We start from the raw sequence: 20,839 nt of genomic DNA, 5'->3' as shown, positions 1-20,839 counted from the left end.
TTGCGGGGTGCCACTCGTGCTGGAGGATATGTTATTTATTTGGCATGGGGGTGGTGTACTTTGTATCTGTACTTATTAACGCACAGGTTGTAAACCTGGTGCGTTATAGCGTTTGTCTGGGAATTTCGGGCGCTCAAAAGTGAAGCTAGTTTCTGTCGCTCATTTCTGTCGCTCATTTCTGTCGCTCATTTCTGTCGCTCAGATGTGTAAACATGACGTCATCAAATCTATATTTATAGGATAGGTTATAGGAGATATATATGTTATAGGATAGGAATATAGGACCCAAATGACCCAGAGGACCCAAATGACCCAGAGGACCCAAATGACCCAGAGGACCCAGAGGACCCAAATGACCCAGAGGACCCAAATGACCCAAATGACCCAGAGGACCCAAATGACCCAGAGGACCCAGAGGACCCAAATGACCCAGAGGACCCAAATGACCCAGAGGACCCAAATGACCCAAATGACCCAAATGACCCAGAGGACCCAAATGACCCAGAGGACCCAAATGACCCAGAGGACCCAAATGACCCAGAGGACCCAAATGACCCAGAGGACCCAAATGACCCAGAGGACCCAAATGACCCAAATGACCCAGAGGACCCAAATGACCCAAATGACCCAGAGGACCCAAATGACCCAGAGGACCCAAATGACCCAGAGGACCCAAATGACCCAGAGGACCCAAATGACCCAGAGGACCCAAATGACCCAGAGGACCCAAATGACCCAGAGGACCCAAATGACCCAGAGGACCCAAATGACCCAGAGGACCCAAATGACCCAGAGGACCCAAATGACCCAAATGACCCAGAGGACCCAGAGGACCCAAATGACCCAAATGACCCAGAGGACCCAGAGGACCCAAATGACCCAGAGGACCCAGAGGACCCAGAGGACCCAAATGACCCAGAGGACCCAAATGACCCAGAGGACCCAGAGGACCCAAATGACCCAGAGGACCCAGAGGACCCAGAGGACCCAAATGACCCAAATGACCCAGAGGACCCAAATGACCCAGAGGACCCAAATGACCCAGAGGACCCAAATGACCCAGAGGACCCAAATGACCCAGAGGACCCAAATGACCCAAATGACCCAGAGGACCCAAATGACCCAGAGGACCCAAATGACCCAGAGGACCCAAATGACCCAAATGACCCAGAGGACCCAAATGACCCAAATGACCCAGAGGACCCAAATTCTATGTATGTTTCTATGATGATGTATGTTTTGGTGAAAGTACATAATGTGAATACTAGTAGCAATTTTACAAAAACCATGGCATAATTTCAAATCTTGACCCGAGATGATAATTATGCTACATCATAATTTCCATGTGCCAACCTGGGCGGAATCCAAGTGGATTCACTTGACTTGTTATTATTATTATTATTATTATTATTATTGTTATTATTACTGAGTTCCAAGTGTTGTAAACATTATTGTGGTAGTGCTGGTGGGCATTTAAAGCATTCCTGAACTATTACATCTCTTTGGGTGAGTGAAGAGTATCCTCTTCATAGCTATCAATTTCCTCTGGAATGAAAGGAAATACTGCAGCATGTTTGCAACTTCAGTAGTTTTCTTTTTTTATAACCCCACACATAAATACAGTGTCATCTGTAAAATAATCTCTGGCACATAATTAAAGTGATTTTGTTTCAGAATTGGCAATATGAGAGTGTCGCTTGTTGTCAGCTCTGATGATTAAAGTTTGGTTGTGATGCTCAAAAAGTGGCCCGCAGACCTATAGCAGTCTGCGCTGGAGCATCGTCATGTATTGGAGCCTATTGCTTGGAGGTGTCGGACCAGATGGTGCCAGCAGTTCTACATGGAAACATTTCAAAACATCAATATTGACTATTTATTTATTTATCCATCAGGAAGATGTTATATGTGAACTAATATTTTATTGGAAGGGAAAAGTTCTGAGAATCTTTTCTTTACCAATGATCTCTGCACGAACACTCTGTGATGATCAGTGAGTGTGACAGTCATTCAGAAAGGAAATTGCATTGTTTCAGGAAGCTCGTATTATCGTGCCATGAATTTCTGTTCGTGCCTTTGTGGATTTCAAACACATTTGATGCTCAATGATTACTCATTCACAAGGTTCAGGATTAAATACACTTTCTGTAGAATGAACGTCATCCTACTAACTGTGAAACGGACCGTGATTAACATGAACAGACTCGGTGGTAATGAGGTTAGAGCATCTGCATGAGTTTGAGAGATTGGTGGTTCGATTCCGACCCTGGCTCTGTCCTACCAAAAGGAGGGTGAAGGGAGGCGGTGTGGAGCTGGAGCGGTCAGCTGCGTATCGGAAATTTTCCCAGAGAAGGGAAAATTGTTGCTTGTTGTTGGAGTGCTCAGAGAACTATGTTGCTTCCCCCAAGGTGAATGGCTGTGTTTGTCTGAAGCCATCATGTGTGTGTGTAACTGGTGTGAGTGTGGGTGTGTTTGTGTGTGTGTGTGTGTCTGTGTGTCTAGTGTTTGTGTGTGTGTGTGTGTGGTGTGCCTGCGTGTTTGTGTGTGTGTGGTGTGCATGCGTGTGTGTGCATGTGTGCACACTTGCATGTGTGTGTCTGGTGTGTATGAGTGTGCGTGTGCGTGTGGTGTGTGTGTGTGTGGTGTGCCTGCGTGTTTGTGTGTGTGTGTGTGGTGTGCCTGCGTGTGTGTGTGTGTGTGTGTGTGTGTGTGTGTGTGTGTGTGTGTGTGTGTGCACGCACGCGCATGCGTATGGGTGCTCTCACAATTGTAACAAAAAGTACGACTCGACAGGATGATGCAATAGTATGAATTTGTTACATCATCATGTTGTAAGTTACAAACACAATACCTGTTACTTGATGACGATGCTCTGAACAACCTCCAAATAAAATTAATTTTGGAACTTTCAATTGCAGTTGACTTAAAGGTCAGATTTATGAGCATTCACAGTCCAAAGTAATAGGCTATGAGCCGAGGGGTCGACCATGCTCAATCAGAGGGAGGATGGCTAACAGTTATTTTTGGCAAGGCCAAGGTCCCTAGTGCTGAAAAAAATGTGATAGCAGTGTGAAACTCTTAGCCGTATCTGTGTTATCATCACATTTGTCAGATCACCCATTTATCGCTTTTCGGGTCATTTTTCCCGCTTAAGATTTAAGGGGTGGGGTTAGTTTTTTGGCTCTCAAATAATATCACGTGTATATATCAGCTAGTGTGGTATATCAGGTAAAAGGTTATTGAATTACCTTTCAAATGAAGTATAGAAAGTGCACGCCGCACGCGCAGCCCCTCCAAATATTGCCAAGGATCTGGAGAAAGCATGGGAAGTCGGACACAAGTGCTACACAAACTTCAAGATTGAGCGACTTGAGAGCAACCCACCAATCAAGAAATTCCACGACCCTTTGCAACTGAACAAGAAGAAGACTTTCAGCAACCTCACTAAGAAGAAGGAATGCAGAAGCAATGGCAGGGCAGTAATTCTTCAAGCAGACAGAGCTCTATTTGGTAGAATTATCGTGATGGCACAGGGCCGAGATCTTCACATGGCAGAGGTGCTATCTCATCCTCTAGGTCCCTTGCCATGGGCCCTGGCGACACCCGAAGGCCTTCTACGGAAAACCAACAAAGCTGCCCTAGCCACGGCCTTGCAAAGGACTGTGACCCCGGCTGAAAGGATACCCGACAATTCGGCAACAATTATTGACGGGATGCTCCTTATACAGAAGGTGGCAGGTGATCAAACTACATTTGCCGAAGTGGCCATGATTGTCCTATCCATGGCCCTGAAGGATGGATGCAGTAGCCAGAGGATCGATGTCGTCTTTGACACCTACAAGGAGACTTCCATCAAAAACAGCGAACGGTTAACCAGGGGGGAAGAACTTGGACTTGAGCTGAAAAACATCAAGGCATCTCAAATTGTAAGGCAATGGCGCAAGTTTCTCAGCTATGTTGGGAACAAGTCAAGTCTTATCATGTTCCTGGTCGAAGAGTGGAAGAAACCAGAGTACATCAGACGCCTACAGGGAAAGGTTCTCTTTGTAACATGCGATGACAAGTGTTATCAGATCACATCTGATGCTAGCCAAGAAGTAGTGGCCCTGGAAAGCACACACGAGGAAGCAGATGGTCGTCTGTTCTTGCATGCTGCCCATGCTGCCGCACATGGATACCAGTCTGTGCTTATTAGCTCAGATGACACCGACGTACTTGTCATTGGCTTGGCATTTCATACCAAGATTCATGCCAAGTTGTTTCAGAAATGTGGCACCAAAGCAAGGGCTAAAATCCTAGACATAGGGAAAAATAGGAAAGTCAGTCGGCACAAATGTATGTCAGGCCCTAATTGGAATGCATGCCTATACCGGATGCGACACAGTCAGCACGTTCGCTGGACGAGGAAAACTGACTGCACTAAAACTCATCAGAACCAACAAAGATGTGCAGGATGCATGTACACAGCTGGGAGAGGACTGGGACGTCAGTGAGGAACTGATGGATAAATTGGAGAACTTCACTTGTCTCATGTACGCACCGAAGTCGGGGACAGTGAAGGTGAATGACTTGAGATATCACCTGTTCTGTGCCAAGAGGGGAGAGATCGACAGTCACCAGCTACCTCCGTGCAAAGACTGCTTAACCAAACATGCACAGCGAGCCAACTATCAAGCCGCTATTTGGAAGAGGAGTCTCAAGATGGATCCAGCAGTACCGAGTCCAATCGGGAAAGGATGGCACTGGGATACCCAGGATGGTCGCGTGCAGCTGGCAGTCGACTGGATGCAAGGACAGCCCGCACCACAGGCGGTTCTGGATTTACTGGCATGCACCTGTTCGAAAAGATGCACACTACCCATGTGTGTCTGCATGGCCAGTGGTTTGAAGTGCACAGACATGTGCAAACTCACCACATGTGACAACCAGAGAGTGTATGGTGAGAGTGATGACAGTTCGGCAGAAGACGATGAAGAAGACGACGACGATGACGAGGATAACTTCTGAATTGTAGAACTGTATGGAGAAAGATCATGTACATATGTGTAACAAATATGGTGTACGCTGAATTGATAACTCGTGTACTTTATGGTATGATGTCTATAAATATATGTTGCTTAAATAGAAAGTACATTGTTTTCCTTTGGTTTACTTTATGTATAGCTGGTAATATAAGAGAACCATACAACACTACAAGACTAAAAACGTTTGCATGAATATGATGTAAATTATCTCGCCAAGTTAGGGTACATCAGGATACATACATATACATGGAGTAGGTTAATCATCACATGCATCATACGTCTGTGGTATATTCAAGAACACCACATACAGTTTGGTCATAATGCCTTCATATTTTTAGAATTAGACATTTCTGACACCAATTTCAGTACTTTTTGGCCTATATATGGCTGACATCCCAATATTATATATACTATTTTTAGACCAATAATGGTATACAAACTATATACATGCTGTCGGTCAAAAATCGTAAAATGTAAATCAATATATCATAAGAGCGGAAAGATATACATTTATGGATTTTAGGTCATGGTTACAGCAACTACTGTATATTGGATTTTCTCATCTTTATCAAGGTGTATGAGATTTAAGGCCCAAATTTGACTTTAATCATACTGTGTGTTTCTCAAATTCAAAAATTCATTTAATATCCGCCAAACTGAATTTTTGCCTAATTTTGTTTTCATTGGGGATTTTGTGATATATTTTTGAGGGTTGGCGGAAATAATTATGTTTTAATGATCATAAAGAGGTTACTATATATCACACAGGCACTTTCTATACATCATGTGAAAGATAATTCAATTACCTTTCACCTGGTATACAACACTAACTGATACATATAGGAGATATTATTTGAAAGCCCCAAAACGAACCCTACCCCCTAAATCTTAGGCGGAAAAATTACCGAAAGCGTTATTGGGGTGGTCTGACAAATGTGATGATAACACAGATACGGCTAAGAGTTTCACACTGCTATCACATTTTTTTCAGCACTAGGGTCCCTGGCCTTGCCAAAAATAACTGTTAGCCATCCTCCCTCTGATTGAGCATAATGTCGAAAATTTGAGGGTCTGGCTCATAGCCTATAAGGTTCAACTCCATCCTCCCGCTATGACTCTCAGGGCTTTCAGTCGACTAGGTTTAGGCATCCTGGTTTAAAGACACCAATTTTTTCTTACCCACACTACAAAAGTTTAACACCCACTTTCGCACATAGTTGTAAACTTTTGCGCATGCGTAAAAATCCCAATTTTATAAACAAAGAAAACTACAATTTGCAATTAGGTAATTGATCATTTATTGACTCCAAAGCCAAAACGCATGGAGTTAATATAGCAGCATGGACAGTAGACTTATTAATTGATTAATTTTTTCAAAAGTGTTTTGGCTCAGGTTTGTTGGTGTGTGTCACCTTTTTGGCTTGAGTGAAGGAATATTGTTATTCCTCCCCATCTCTCTCACTCCCCAAACAATACAATAATCACACACATGAAAAAAGTGCAAAGAACGATGTAATCATATCTTTGAATGAAACGTGTTTTGAAGATCTGAAGGTCGATTGAAGAGAAATGTCTCTATCTCTTCTTTGACGTGCATTAGAATTGTTGTCATTTGTGCAATGATGTCTTCCTTTGTTTCTCAGCAGGATTGGATGATGACCTTTGCGGATTTTATCTGCAGTTTGCTTCCCTGGATGACTGCCCTGTGATCCAAATACTTTGAATGCCGTGTTGTGTTATATTTTTATTGGATTTGGGAAATAATCTTTCTTCTTAGCTTTGATAATTCACATTGAAATGTGAAAAGTATGCACAAGCATCACGGGATTGGAAGACCTCCCCCATGTGGGCCATCGGACACCGTTTGATGGTATTATGCGGGTGTCGTACCAACTGGCGGAAATAAGTGAAGGTTTTGTTCCTTGGTTTCGCTATCATGGTGAAAGTGAGCCAGAAACTATTCATTCACCTTGATGAGGTTTCTTTCATTCTCTGGTGTGGCTAAATAGGAAGTAAAATCCCAGATGATACCTGAATAAAACTGCCCAATTTATACTTAGTTATTTATAGAAAACCATAAGGGCTGGTCAGATATTTCAAACAACGAAGTTCCACCATTCCTCAGGGTGAATGGCATATATATATGTATAATGTATATGTATAATGTATATGTATATATACAGTTACGTGAAAAAGTAAGTACACCCCATGTAAAGTTTTGACTTTTTCAACATATTTCAACACACAGCTATTTGATCTTCATTTCAACAATATTGATAGATAAAGGTGATATAATATAACAAATATCATGAAACATTTACATTTTGTAGTCCATTGTATAATTTAAATAAACATAAATGCAAATTTCACGTGTGGAAAAAGTAAGTACACCCCTACATTTATCACGACTTCAAATACCTAAAATTAGAATCAGGTGCACCAGCTCAGGTGCAAATGATTAGAACATCGTTGGAGAGGATCTTGGAGGAACCTGTCTTATTTGAACCTCAGACATTTAGTTTGGTTTGCTCTTTGTTGTTGAAGTGTGTGGCATCACCATGCCTAGATCAAAAGAGCTCTCTGAGGCCTTCAGAAAGAAGGTTATAGATGCCTACGAGTCTGGAAAGGGATTTAAAAAGATCTCCAAACAATTTGAAATCGATCATTCGACTGTCCGGAAGATCATCTACAAGTGGAGAAGATTCCAAACAACTGCCAACTTGTTCAGGCCAGGCCGCCCCAGCATGTTCAGCGTGAGAGCAGACCGCAAGATGCTGAAAGAAGTCTCTAAGAACCCCAGAATGTCATCATGGGACCAACAGGTAGCTCTTGCCACTGTTGATGTCAAAGTGCATGAGTCTACCATTAGAAAGAGGCTGCACAAATTTGATCTGCATGGGAGGTGTGCCAGGAGGAAACCTTTGCTGTCCAGAAAGAACATCAGGGCAAGACTAAAGTTTGCCAATTAACACCTAGGCAAAGACCAGCACTTCTGGAACAATGTGCTCTGGACAGATGAGTCAAAGGTAGAGCTATTTGGCCACAGTACCAGAAGACTTGTTTGGCGAAAACCAAAGACAGCATTTGACCACATGAACCTGACACCAACTGTAAAGCATGGTGGTGGAAATATTATGGTTTGGGGCAGCTTTGCTGCATCAGGGCCTGGGCAGATCACCATCATAGAATCCACTATGAATTCTTCATTGTACCAGAGGGTGCTTGAGGATAATGTGAGGCCATTTGTCGGAAAGTTGAAGCTCAACTGAAGGTGGACCTTGCACCATGACAATGACCCTAAACATACCAGTAAATCCACCAAGGAATGGCTGAAAAGAAAGAAATGGAGGCTTCTGGACTGGCCAAGTCAAAGCCCGGATCTAAATCCCATCGAGATGTTGTGGGGGGATTTGAAACGAGCTGTGCATGCAAGAAACCCCTCAAACATCGCACAGCTGACAGAATTCTGCATGGAGGAGTGGGCAAAAATTTCTCCCAGTCGATGTCAGAGACTGGTGGACAGTTATAAGAAACGCCGACTTGAGGCTGTTTCTGCCAAAGGGGCCAATACCACCTATTAGAGCCAAGGGTGTACTTACTTTTTTGACATGCGAAATTTGCATTTATGTTTATTTAAATTATACAATGGACTACAAAATGTAAATGTTTCATGCTATTTGTTTTATTATATCACCTTTATCTATCAATATTGTTGAAATGAAGATCAAATAGCGGTGTGTTGAAATATGTTGAAAAAGTCAAAACTTTACATGGGATGGACTTACTTTTTCACGTGACTGTATGTATATGTATATATATGTATATGTATATATAGGGAGCGGAAGACAAGATGGGGAGAGAGGGGGAAGCACACAAGTACAACATTTGAGAGCAGGGACATCGGGAGATCTGTGGGAGGGTGAGGGCTTGGGAGGAGGAGGCGTGGGAAGGGGGGTGGGGGGTGGGAGAGGTAAAAAAAAACACATGGACACTGCTAGGACTTCCAGGAAAGAAGTCGGTATTTCAAAAAAGTGGATCTGGGATGAATTAACAGGGATAGAAAAGATCAAGGTTTTAGATGTGGGAAGATAAGAGATTGTGGGGGAAGATAAGCAATCCCTCCCCCGGGAAGCCTCAACTCATTTGCGACCAATGTCAAAAAAGTCCGCTCGCAGCTTCGATGTGACTCGCAGCTGTCTCCTCCCCTCTCTGCCCATCTCGATCTCTCTTCTTCCAGTTTCTTTGCCGCGTTTTCCTTTTTCCTTCACAAACATTTATTTTTACCTTTTACTAAAGTAATCTCCATTTCACACAAAAATCTAAACAACAATATTACCTGAAACTAAAAATCCTACAAGTATATTATAACAACACAGGCGGAAGTGACGGATCTGTAACAATACATATATATATATATATATATATATATATATATATATATATATATATATATATATATATATATACAGTGGAACCTTGACTTACGAGTTTAATTCGTTCTGTGACCGAGCTCGTAACTCAAATTGCTCGTATCTCAAATCAAATTTCCCCATTGAAATGCTATTAATCCGTTCCAGCCCGCCAAAAAACACACCAATTTTTTTAAAAATATACAGTATATATAAAAATATCTCGCGCTTTATATTTCACCTGTATGCAGCATACAAGTTGGCAGGATGGCCTGGACTGGAGGTACGCACACTTGACTCTAAAGTCTAAACTGTCCAGCCTGGGTTTGAATCCCGACCCAGCTATAACCTGTCATGGGTGAATCACAGGCAGGGTGATTCATCAATGGGTGTACCGCTAAACTGGGCGCCCCGTTTGCGTCCCATTAGTTGTTGGATGTTAAGGATCTCACCGTGTTTTCCACAAAGAGAAGGCGAGCTATCGCCGGCACTCTGAACAAGTTGTGGCCTGGCATGCTCTTCTCCTCTGCCGTTATATACGTCCTCCTCGGCACCTCGCTCATGTTTTTCGACGATTGCGTGTTTTATATCCAAGCACAAGTTTTATATAAAACACGACGATTGCGTGTTTTATATCCACAAGTTGTGGCCTGGCATGCTCTTCTCCTCTGCCGTTATATACGTCCTCCTCGACACCTCGCTCATGTTTTTCGACGATTGCGTGTTTTATATCCAAGCACATCATCCTCTTCTTCTTCTCAGTACCGTGTTTTCCACAAAGAGAAGGCGAGCTATCGCCGGCATTCTGAACAAGTTGTGGCCTGGCATGCTCTTCTCCTCTGCTGTTATATACGTCCTCCTCGGCACCTCGCTCATGTTTTTCGACGATTGCGTGTTTTATATCCAAGCACAAGTTTTATAAAAACACGACGATTGCGTGTTTTATATCCACAAGTTGTGGCCTGGCATGCTCTTCTCCTCTGCCGTTATATACGTCCTCCTCGACACCTCGCTCATGTTTTTCGACGATTGCGTGTTTTATATCCAAGCACATCATCCTCTTCTTCTTCTCAGCAGTGCACTTGCCACTCACTTTCTTAGGCCCCATGGTTAAAACTAAGAAATTTTCCGAAATAACCAAAATGCGAAAACAAAAATGCAGCGCTATACGACAGAGATACGTACTGTACTTGCACGGCAAGATAACCACGTGACCAGAACCCACCTGGCGGCGTAAACTCGAAATAACCAAAATGCGAAAACAAAAATGCAGCGCTATACGACAGAGATACTGTACTTGCACGGCAAGATAACCACGTGACCAGAACCCACCTGGTGGCGTAAACTCGAAATAACCAAAATGCGAAAACAAAAATGCAGCGCTATACGACAGAGATACTGTACTTGCACGGCAAGATAACCACGTGACCGGGTGGCGAAAGCTCGTAACTCGGATCTCGGCTCGCATCTCAAAGCAATAAACCGCCCGAGCGACGGCTCGTATCTCGAAAAACTCGTAAGTTGGGGCACTCGTAAGTCAAGGTTCCACTGTATATATATATATATATATATATATATATATATATATATATATATATATATATATATATATATATATATATATATACAGACTTGGCATTTAATATGGAATATATTTTTTTTCTTGACTTGGGTTTACTTTCTTCACTCAGTATATCAACCTGGTGAGTTTCTTTTACACTTTGGTGATTTATTTGTTAAAAGAACCATGTCACTGATTGTCTGTCGCAGCAAGAAGTCAACAATAGGATTATATCACAGGTGGCGTGGCAAAATGTACGGACAGGTGCATTTGATGATTGGCTTCACAGTCGGGTATACAAGGGTTGTTGCTTTCTGTATTAGTGGAAAACAACTGCTGCACGTCTCCAAAAGTTATTGCCGCTTCCTCTGGAGATGGTCCGTCAACTCGACAATGCTGTTTGTCATGGAGTGGTGGCTTTACGAAATTACGGCATGAAACAGCGTGGTATTGCTCGGCAGTATGGCATCACTCAAGGTCAGGTGTCAAAGATCCTGAAACGAAATGTTCAGAGAGGTGTCCCTACTCCAATACCGAGGCCAGGACGTCCCCGCAGAACCACTTGGAGGGATGATCGCCAGCTGCACCGGTTAGTCGGCAATGGCCGTACCAAGTCAGCTAATCGGCTTAGGGCTGAGTGGCAGCAACTGACAAATGTGCCTGTATCCAGAAGGCGTGTCAACCAACGACTGGTTCAAGCAGGCTATCGTGCCAGGCGTCCCCTGAGAAAGCCACGCCTGACCAGACAACACCGCCAGCGCCGATTGCAGTGGGCCAGAGAGCACCGTCAATGGCAGCCAGGACACTGGAATCACGTGATCTTCAGTGACGAGGCTATATTTCTGGTCTATCGTCAAGATGGCCGCGTCCGAGTGCGCAGACAAGTGCATGAAGCCTACAACAAAGATTGTGTAGTGCCAAGAGTCCAAGCTGGAGGTGGTGGGGTGACCGTTTGGGCTGCTTTTCTTGCAGGGGGCAAAACTGACATGGTTGTTCTGAATGGAAACCTGAACCAGTTCAAGTACAGGGCCATTCTGGAAGAAACATTGCTTCCATTTGCTCGTGCAGCCTTTCGAGGAAACTTTGTCTTCCAAGATGATAATGCACGGCCTCATCATGCTCGCATGATCCAACAGTTTCTGGCTGACCGTGGTATAGAGCATATGGAGTGGCCTGCCATGTCCCTGGATATGAATCCGATAGAGAACTTGTGGGCAGAATTAACGCGTCAATCGACCACTTGGACCAGCAGCCGACCTCTGTGCGTGAATTGCAGCAGGCTATTGTCACTGCATGGCAAGCGATTCCTGTCCAAACCTTGGCAAATCTCGTGAACAGCATGCCTCAACGTGTACGTGCTCTCCTGAATGCTCGTGGGGGTTACACGAAGTACTGAACTGTAATTTTACTGTCCGTAATTACAGTCGTAATATAACTTTTGTTTTTGTTAAAAAAAAAATTGGCTAATGTGCAAAATAAAGAGATACTTCTGGAAAACGTACAGAAGTTTAACACAGTACTGTCCATGAATTGAGTTCGATATCAGTTTACATCACTTTCAAGGATCAATTTATTTGTTAAGAAATGCCAAATGTGGTTTTTGTTTCTTTTAAAGGTCACATTAACAAAATCTAGAATAATTTCAACATAATTCCAATGAACTTTTGGTTCTAAGACAACTTGAAAAGTAAGTTCACCCCCACAAAAAAAATATTCCATATTAAATGCCAAGTCTGTATATATATATATATATATATATATATATATATATATATATATATATATATATATATATATATATATATATATCCAAATATATCTTCAGTTCTCCAGCTTTCAATGAGCGCACGTAATGATGTCACTGCCATGTACATATGCTCTGCCTGTCAAGGTCTTAAGAGAACCCTCCGACACAGCAGAATTTTGGTCTTAGTTCAGATACTGTCATAAGTGCATGGAATCACCATGATGATGGTATGAAATTCACCACTGATGGTATGAAATTGCATCGTAACTGGTATATAACCGAAAGGTTTTCAGAATCATTGGTGTATTCAGGACTCACTGCGTTGCCCTGATGAGCCCCAAAAGGGCGAAACCAGGTCGGTATCTGTGAGTTTTACATGGCAGTGACGTCATTACGTGCGCTCATTGAAAGCTGGAGAACTGAAGATATTGTTGCTGTTTTGAGAACCCACACTTGCTTGTAAATATGACATCATTAAAGGTTAAAGATAGCACCCCATAGATAGGCCACAAGCAACATGTAGGTCACCATAGGACATCAGTTATTTCATAATATGTGTTAGATAAGGCTATTTCCAATAGTTGAATCTGCGTTGTGTCAATCAAATAAGAAGTAGGCCCTTTCGTCCATTTTGCCAGCCTCCCTCCAAGCGATGCCATTAAGCGCGCCCTCCAGGCTATGCCCCATGGCCTTTCCAATTTGGTGCGCTCCTTGGCCAGCAGCAGCAGCCTTAGCTGCCCGTAAGCTCGCTCAACGCCGCCATAAGCCACGGGGTGAGGCCCGGAAAAAGGGGGCGGAGCGCCAAAGAGAAGGTGTGGCCACGTCACCCAGCCGTCAGGGCAGGGCCGGTAAGACCTAACCAGCCAACCAGGGCTGAAGTGACATCGCCTGACAGGCGTGGCTTTTGGGCTTGCGGAGCGATCTCTGGCTGGATTGTAAAAGCGAGCGCACAAAGCCCTTTTACAGGACTTATTGGGAGAGCGCACATTTGCAGGACTTTAAGGAAGCGCGCTTGTGAAAGAGGACTCGTTGGAAGGTTGGCTTTTGAGAGGACTTATTGGGAGAGCGCACATTTAAGAGGACTTATGAAGAGGAGCTCGAGCTAATAAGAACTGAGGAGAACAGCGCTCGTCAGAAAGAACTTGTTGGAAGCGCGCTTGGTAAAAGGACTACTGTGATTTTGTAGAACCTACAGCGGAAGCGTGTGCTGTCAGGACTTGTTGGGAGAGCGCACTGGTAACAGCACTGCGAGGACGAATGCGCTTGATCGTGGTTGAAAGGACTTGCACAATTGACGCTTGCGTATAGGACATTGGAGAGGGGGCGTTTGGCGCGAGTCGTACAAATATTATGTACGCCGCCAGGATACCAGCCTTCCCCCCGTGATATAATTGTCCGTTCGCGTTACACTGTGAAGAGCTGCCTGCCGGGTTTTCCATCGCCTGGACCGGAGCCGGACTGGAGCCTGGACGCGCTGGTGACCATCAACCTGTTCCTCTACAATCCCCGTGTGAGTGACTGTGTGTGAGACGGGCCCGTTTGTCCAGGGAATAAGTTAAGCCTGTAATTAAGACTGCCCTGTGTACTTCTCCTTCCTCTTTCTATCTTGTACATTTCTTTCGTTTCCTCTTCTTTCTGTACATGTGTAATAAATTGCTTTGTTCTTCCTATTTTCTTGGTTTCCTCTCCATCCGATCGCATCAGTCTTTTCTCCAATTGGGTAAGCGTGGCACGATCGCAACCGCTATAATCGGGTCTAGTCATTTGTTAACAGCTCGGATCGCGGATTGCTATCCGCTTGGCATTTTCCATCCATATCCGTGATTCGAGCGGGAGTTATTCCCTCGTTTCCCGTCGGAATTAGTAAGTAGGTAGAAGCGAACCCCTAGGCCTAACAAACCCTACCTAACCCTGCGCCAGGAAGGACGCTATAACTTCCAGGACTCGCGTCGGCCAGACAAGAGGACAAGGGGATTAATCCCCCCTTGATAAGGGGAGAGCCGACGTCGGAGATCCGTAACAATATATTTGGATTGGTTGCTCCCGGCTGCATCCAGGCGATTCCATATGAGTGGATACCAGAGACAATGTGCCATGTGGCAGATGGTACTTATCGCTCCCATTAAGGTACAGCATAGCTGGATGGGATACCTTAATGGCGGTTCACCACTGACGGTATGAAATCGCATAGTAACTGATATATATATATATATATATATATACCGCCATTATATATATATATATATATATATATATATATATATATATATATATATATATATATATATATTGTTGCGAATATGGAATTTGGCCTCCATATCCGCTTGTAAATATTCCCCTATTTTCTCCAATACTCCCCAACTTTCCCCGATCCCCCATTCCCTAGTCCCATTGCATGTAAATAACAATCAGTAGAGCCGACCTTCCCCTTATTCCCCCATTAAATGTCGTGCCCAGGTCCACCGCACCACACGTAGACAACTTTCGGACATTTTCCTAGTTATTCTTATTCTATGTCAGTTAAGGCCTCGTCTCCATTAATTATGACTCTTCGTTGCACCAGAATGTGATTATATGGCATCAGTAGTGAGTTTAGGACCTTTCCCATACCTCCTTCCATCTTCTTCCCCAACAATTACAACAACAACAGAGGAGATGGCGGCGGAGCGGGGGAGGATGCGTCCTCACACCGGCTCGATTAGCTCCAGACCATGCGCTCCACGGGGTTACCACGAAGGGGCTCCTTGTCAGCTCCTCGTCAAGGGCGGAGCCTGGTAAACCCCCCCGCACGCACCCAATGAGAAGCAACGTGCCGATTCCACGAGGCGGAGCTAACGAGCCGAGGGCGTGTCACTCCCCGCCGGATATACGCGGCCACGCGCCGGATGTGACGAGAGATGCGCACCCAGCTTGGAGAAGAAAAGCCACCTGCGAGCGCTGAGTCAGATGCGCCCCCAGCCTGGAGAGAGAAGTCGCCACCCCTCGAGCGCTGCAATACCTCCACCGCATCTCTTAAACTGGACCGTACGTGATCCTGCCCTGAGCCCAGGTGCACCTGGAGCGATCGCTACCCGCCTGTCCTTTGCATCAAACCCCGTGTGAGTGAGCCTTGTCCCGTTTATCTGTCGTCCGTTGGGGTTAATATAAGTGTGTTTAAGTGCCCACCTTCCTATGTTTCCCTCTTGTCCCTGTAATCTAAACCTTCCGCATTATTGTAATAACAACCTTTGAGAACCGTATCCCTGGTGTCGTGTCGTATTAATTCCAGCCGTGTGTCTTCTTTTTCCTTCATTGGTCTAGCATAGCGCGATTAGTCAACGTTCGGGCACAATCGGGTAACTTGTGCAGACGTGGTCATACCATAAAACCGCTCGGTAAATAACATCCAAGCCACGTCTGTAACAATATATATATACATATATATATATATATATATATATACATATATATATATATATATATATATATATATATATATATATATATATATATATATACCACCATTATATATATATATATATATATATATATATATATATATATATATATATATATATATATATATATATATATATATATATATATACTACTGTGTTCAAAAAGTATCCGACCTTTATTTTTCGTGAGTAAAAAAAAAGAAGCTAGGGAGGCGTTGATTGGTGCACGTATGTAGGCGATCCTAATGCGCACGCGTGAATTTTTTTCCCACCTGCAGAAGCTGTCATTCGACGGCAGACCGCCGATGAGTGAGGACATGTAAGTGAGCGCCGTCGGATTTTCGTTTTTGACAAAATGACGGAAAAACTTGAACAACGCTACTGCATCAAATTTTGTGTAAAGCTTGGCGATTCCCAAGTGGAAACGATCCGCAAGATTCAACACCGTTCATTCCATTATGAAGGAGGATTTGGGCTTCAGGAGAATCTCAGCGAAGTTCATACCAAAGCTGCTAACGATTGAGCAGAAGCAACTCCGTTTGGAGATCGCACAGGACATGCTGGAGACTGTGAACAGCGATCCCAGCTTCCTCAACACAGTGATCACTGGCGATGAGTCCTGGGTTTATGGGTACGACCCAGAAACCAAGTTGCAGTTTTGATGCAAGTTTGATGAAACACAAAATTTGATGCAGTAGCGTTGTTCAAGTTTTTCCGTCATTTTGTCAAAAACGAAAATCCGACGGCGCTCATTTACATGTCCTCACTCATCGGCGGTCTGCCGTCGAATGACAGCTTCTGCAGGTGGGAAAAAATTCACGCGTGCGCATTACGATCGCCTACATACGTGCACCAATCAACGCCTCCCTAGCTTATTTTTTTTTACTCACGAAAAATAAAGGTCGGATACTTTTTGAACACACTACGTATATATATATATTTATTTTTTTTCTCGTAAAATAGAGATGTCTCAGCTCATCATATAATATGTCTCAGCTCGTCATTTGCCTTTAACATATTGTTGCGGATCTCGGACGTCGGCTCTCCCCTTATCAAGGGGGGGTTAATCCCCTTGTCTTGTTGTCTGGCTGACCCGAGTCCTGGGGGTTATAACGTTCCTTCCGTTCGGTGGTAAGTAGGGTTGTTGGTCGAGTCTTAGTCCAATTACCTAAGTACTACCACCGGCCGTAAAGCAAGGAGATAACTCCCGCTCGAACCACGGATATTGGTGGAAACGCCGAGCGGATAGCGATCCGCGATCCGAGCCGTTAACAATGTGACTAAACCGGATTCTGAGCGGTTTATAATCGTGCCACGTTTACCCAATTAGAGAAAAGACGAATGCGATCAGATAAAGAGGAAACCCAGAAAATAGGAAGAACAAAGATTGGTTTATTAATTATTTACAAGAAGGAGAAGAGGAAACGAAAGAAATATACAAGATAGGAAGAGGAAGAAGCAGTGACACAGGGCAGCCTTAGACAGTCTTATTCTTAATACCCAGGACAAACATACACACTCACACGGGGATTGTAGATGGTAGGGTGGAACAGGTAGAGGGTCGGCGATGGCGTCCACCTCGTCCGGTCCCCGACTCGTCCCGTGCAGCAGATGGAAAACGGCAGCATCTCTCCGCGTGTAGTGGAACGCGCCCGGACAATTTATATAACGGGGGGAAGCTGGTACGCTGCGTACGTAATATGTGCACTATACAAAGGCGCCAAACGCCCCCTCTACAATGTACTCCTTTGATAAGGTCCTTCTTTCATAAGCGCCACTGCATCAGTCCCGTCAATGCAACGCACGTTCTCCCAGCAAGTCAGTCAAGGCGAGCTCTCTCACGCGGTAAGTCTTTGCAAAGGTGCGCTCTCCCGATCAGTAAGTTCATGCGCGCTCTGGTAAGTAAGTCCTGTTGGTAAATGCGCTCGCTGGCAAGTCCTCCGCAGTCCTGTAAAAGGGCTTTGCGCTCGCTTTTATAACTCGACCAAGCGATCACTCCGCGGGCCCCAAAGCCACGCCTGTCGGTGATGTCACTTCAGCCCCGGTTGGCTAGTTAAGGCTTACCGGCCCCGCCTTTGATGGCTGGATGATGTGGCCACACCTTCTTCTTGGCGTTCCGCCCCCTTTTTCCGGGCCTCACCGCGTGGCTTATGGCGGCGTTGAGCGAGCGCTAAGGCAGCTGCTGCTAACAAAGGCGCCTAACAAATTGGGAGAGCCATAGGGCAGACTGGAGGGTGCGTAATGGCGTCGCTTGGAGAGGGAGGCTGCAAAATGAACAGAATGGGGCCTACTTCTTATTTGATTGACACAACGCAGATTCAACTATTGGAAACACTGCCTTACCTATACACATACTAATGAAATAATTGAAGTCCTATGGTGGCCTCCATGTTGCTTGTGGCCTAACTATGGGGTGCACCCTTTAACCTTTTAATAATGTCATATTTACACGTGTGGGTTCTCAAAACCGCAACAATATTTTGTTTCTAATATTCTTACATTTTAGATCATTTGACACTGCTCATCTTGTGAGGTTATGTATTTTGGCAAAATCAAGTTTCATTCATCATTATCACCCTTTTTTGCAATGAAGGCATGAACTCCAAGCAAATCCATAAGTTCACACTGGCTGGATCCCAAAGTAGTCAATTGGTTGTCCGAGTTTAAGAGTGAAAAAAGAAAAAGAAAAAAACGGACATCAAGAATAAGTGACGAGGAATGTTTACCATGGGCACTGACAGAGATGTGGATAGAATGAATGTCCACACATCAAGAACAGTTTTAAAGATTTGATTGTCTGGAGAAGATTCACTCGAATCTATCATAAGGATTACAACACAGTTTAACAGTACTATGCTGGCGTACCCAAACAGGACTCAAGACAACGTATCCACCAAATCTTCTCTCGATTTGGCTGACTTCACTCGCTTTATGGTGAATGAGGACAAAGGACGAAGCAGGGTCGGGCTGTCTTTGAAGTGGAAGTGTGTAGGGAAGGGGAAGATTGGGGGACAAAGAGTTCCTGATAACACCGAGTCAGACATTCTTTTACCAGTTTTTCAGCAAGAAACACAATGGGAATTGCATCATTGAGGCGCCATGAGTCGCTCGTAAGACAAGATAAAGCATTTCTCAAACCCCATCTCTTAAGATGGTATTTAAACAGCGCTGCAAATGAGAGATATGTAGATGCGGTTTCCATTACAAAGGCAATTTCTTCACCAGGCTGGCGCCACTGCAGTTTGTGGTCAATGGCCTTTGCAGAACAGATCAATCCCCAAGATTTCAGACGCCTGGTGCAATGTGACCACTCATTCCAATATGTATCATGAGGTATTTCAAACCCTATCACCATCCAATTCCTACAAACGAAAATGCAACATCCTTCAGATAAATAAAAAGAATTATCACTGAAGTATTTCTACAATCATAAGGAATTAGAGTGTTTCTCTCACGAGTCCTGACAATTAATTTGGAATGGGGAACAAATATCGAATTTCGAGATGCAGCTAATAACTTGCCGACTAGAAAGAGAAATATTTTGTAAGTCCAAAATGGACTTCCACAGCACGCTTCCGATTCATGAAAATGCTGTTGTGCATGAGGCAATGTTGTGCAGGCCACCATTCAAAAAAGTGGACTCATGCACTTGAATCACCCACCTTACAGTTCAGGACTAGCCCCAAGTGAATGTTGCCTATTTTCATGACATAGACATCTTGAAGGAGAAATGATGTCAGTACATTGATGTTAAAGCAGACTGTTGAAAAATGCACATTTTATCTTGCAGCTTTGTCTTGTCTGAGTATTGTGCACCACCCCATCCCTATTCCATCTCCAGGTACTGCACGACGTCATCGCAGGGCACCGACGGCCCTCTGCGCCCGGGGATGACGCGTGCTGAGATGGCGTACTCAATTTTTCACTTTGTTTTCTTGTTTGTTTGTTTGTTTGTCCGGGTGAGATCTCAGCCATCCTTTGAGCTAGGAAGCTGAAATTTGGGCACAATAGTGAGCATGTGCTTTGGCAAAAACGGTATCTTACTTTTTTTAAATTAACCAATTAATTGATTAATTACTTATTTATTATCGATTTATTAAGTATTTATTTATTTTCTTTCTCATTTTGGCAATTACTCAGGCACATTTTGAGCTAGGAAGCTGATATTTCGATACGACAATGGCCAAGTGATTTGGCTGTAAAGGGTATTTTTGATTTATTGATTAATTATTTAATTATTCAAATAATTTCTTCATTAATTTTCAAAAAGTTACAGATTCAGATGAAACAGTGGTGGTTTAGTTATGGCATGAGCCAATTAATAAATTAATTATTTTACTATTTATTTTAATTATGCAATTAATCGGTTAATCAATCGTACACTGCCCCCTCCCAATTCTGTCTCCAAGTGCTGTATGACGGCATCACCAGGCGCGAAGGCACCCCGGCAATGTCACGCTCTGAAGGATATGTTATTTATTTATTTGGCATGGGGACGGTGTAGTTTGAATGTAGCTCTACTCGTCTTGAGATTGTTTCATGAACTGTATGATTGCCCCTCTTATTTATAACCCCATGTAATTAACCTTCACACCTGCAAATGAGAACAAACATGTGCAGTTGTTGGTGGTACACCTTCATTTCTAAACTCGGACTCTTCATTT

The 20,839-nt window shown here is 43.8% G+C and overlaps 1 protein-coding gene across 9 annotated transcripts in view; it reads left to right on the top strand.

The window, feature by feature from the left end:
* Window positions 1–20,839, top strand: part of LOC137439043 (uncharacterized) — a 330,944-nt gene that overhangs the window by 253,886 nt on the left and 56,219 nt on the right. The window lies entirely within an intron of this gene.

Source organism: Myxine glutinosa, chromosome 13, assembly GCF_964187855.1.
Source record: "Myxine glutinosa chromosome 13, kmMyxGlut1.1, whole genome shotgun sequence".
NCBI classification, from domain to species: domain Eukaryota; kingdom Metazoa; phylum Chordata; class Myxini; order Myxiniformes; family Myxinidae; genus Myxine; species Myxine glutinosa.
The sequence above is the reverse complement of the archived record's forward strand: the minus strand, read 5'-3'. Positions and strand labels throughout refer to the sequence as shown.